General features: G+C 36.9%; 1 non-coding gene across 1 annotated transcript; it reads left to right on the top strand.

The window, feature by feature from the left end:
* The first annotated feature begins 2,003 nt into the window (after positions 1-2,003).
* On the top strand, positions 2,004-2,167 carry LOC115869610. The gene has a single exon (XR_004046278.1). It is a non-coding gene; the product is annotated as a U1 spliceosomal RNA (small nuclear RNA).
* The last annotated feature ends 292 nt before the right edge of the window (positions 2,168-2,459 follow it).

Consider the following 2,459-nt stretch of genomic DNA (forward strand, 5'->3'; position numbering starts at 1 on the left):
AATCAATTTTAGAACATTTTCTTCATTCTTGTAAACAATACTATTAACTCAGCATTATCCTTTAACTTTCCCTGTCGTAACTCTAAAACTATGTATTAATCTAGTTACTATCTCTATGGATTTACCTATCTCTAATTTCATATCAAGAAAATCATTTTTAAAAATTCCAGCAACGACAATGAAATAAAACACAGAAAAATCTCCACCCAAGAGAAAGTAGAAGATAATAGAAACTAGAACAAACTGAAAATGGGTCAAAAAGGAAAACAAATGATAGAATATTAAATCTCAACTATATCTGCAGGAATCCACTTTCTAATACGCTATTTACATTCTTGGTCAATGATCTGAGGGAATGCACATGAGTTTTAATCCATGAGGACTCTGATATGGATTTTGGGCTTTTACTATCATTCATAGCATTTATGAATTTAAGCTTTATACGATTCCCTCCTCTGATCTTGGATTTTATTATTTATAATCCTTGTATAACACAGGCTGGTGGACTTCTCTTGTGTGGACTTAGCTGACAAATTGCTTAGATTATACTGGTATGTTAAGACAACCCTTTAAGAGCCAAGATGTTTATCTATCTGATAGCTAGGCACCATCTGATTTCTTCAGTGCACATTGTTATAGCACCCATATCTTCAGTGATCACTTCAAGAAGGGAAGTCCTGAGCGGGGCTACGTAGTGAGAACTAATTATTCATGGATTAGGGCTTACGATTAAGTGCAAGCTCAAATATATATATATCCCTCCTGCATTTTAGAGGCAGCATTTCCAGTTTGTCAAGAAACACTTTAAGTAACCTCCATGAGACTTTGTTAATTATAATTTCAATGTCATGAATCTAGCAAGTGGTGTAGAATTTAAAGTACTATTGAGAAAAGGGACATATCCATACACAGGAGAGCTTTTTAGACTAAAATACATGGGATGCTCACGTATGTACGTTAAAACCTTTAGTAACAGAACACTATTTAATATTACAACGAGGGCTAGACATAAGATAAAAAAAAATTCAACACTGCTCACGCACAGAGGCAAAAGGATACTATGTCTTCCGGACTAAGAAATGTCACAGAAAGCAAAGCAAGTTACAGCAGAGGATTTAGATGGCTGTCGGCTGCTGTGAAATCAGCCCATTGCTCATGGTGCCTACATGCTCAATTGATTTAAACACTGAACCATCTTGCATCATAAGGTTTTCATTCATTGATTCTGTAGTATTAGCTAAGCCCTCCTGATCTCCCCACACAGAACAGAAACCTGAATGATCCATACCAAAGCGGGTGGGAATAAAATGGACATGACTCAAAATGAGAAGAAACACCTGCAAGGACCTATTAGTAACTGAAGTTTCGAAGTATGGATCTAGGAAAATTAAAAGTCATCAAAAATGAAGTGAAATGCATGAAGATAGATATTCCAGGTGTCAGTGAGCTGAAATGGACTGTTATTGGCTGTTTTGAATCAGAAAACCATGTCAGATTGACAGATTCAAGAACAGCACCGCATTCATCATCCAAAAGGACACTTCATGATCTATCTTGAGATAGGATGCTGTCTGTCACAGGATAGTATCCATCCGCATACAAGGGAGTTCATTCAATACAACTCTTTTTTTTTTTTTTCAATACAACTCTTATTCAAATTTATGCGCAAACCACTAAACATAGTGATGATGAAACTGAATAATTTTGCCACTTTCTTCAGTCTGAAATTGATTAAAATACAATCACTATGCACTGATAATTATTAGTGGAGGCAATGCTGAGGTTGGGGGGGAAAGAGGAAGAAATAGCAGTTGGAAAATAGGTCATGGTGATAGAAATGAAGCTAAGATCTTATGACAGAATTTTGCAAATTCGTTTTTCAACAGTACAAAAGACCATACATGTGGACTTCTCCTGATGGAATACAGAGAAACTGAATTTACTACATCTGTGGAAAGAGCTGATCAATAAGCTCAATACCACCAGCTAAACCTAGGCTGAGGATACTTACCTTGCAGGGGAGACACCATGATCACGAAGGTGGTTTTCCCAGGGCGAGGCTTATCCATCGCACTCCGGATGTGCTGACCCCTGTGATTTCCCCAAATGTGGGAAACTCGACTGCATAATTTGTTGTGCTTGGGGACTGCGTTCGGGCTCTCCCCTGTAAGAAAAAAAAATTAGGCTGAGGAAAATTGTGTATGTTACTCCGATATAAGTTCAGCTTGAAGCTGAAGAAAGTTAAAGCAAGAAAGAAAAAAAAAGAAAACAAGTCCACAAGAGCCAAAATATGGCCTTGAATCTATGCCCCCTGTATTACTAGAATATCTCAGAGACAGATGTGATGCATTGAACACTAATAACAGAAGGCCGAATGAGCTCTGGCACTACATTAAGAATATTATATATGAAGAAAGCATAAGTTTGGAAAGTACAGGAACGAATGAAAAGATCAAAAT

The sequence above is a fragment of the Echinops telfairi genome, unplaced genomic scaffold (genome assembly GCF_000313985.2).
Source record: "Echinops telfairi isolate 266 unplaced genomic scaffold, ASM31398v2 ScPeMD7_31;HRSCAF=116, whole genome shotgun sequence".
In the NCBI taxonomy this organism is placed as follows: Eukaryota; Metazoa; Chordata; class Mammalia; order Afrosoricida; family Tenrecidae; genus Echinops; species Echinops telfairi.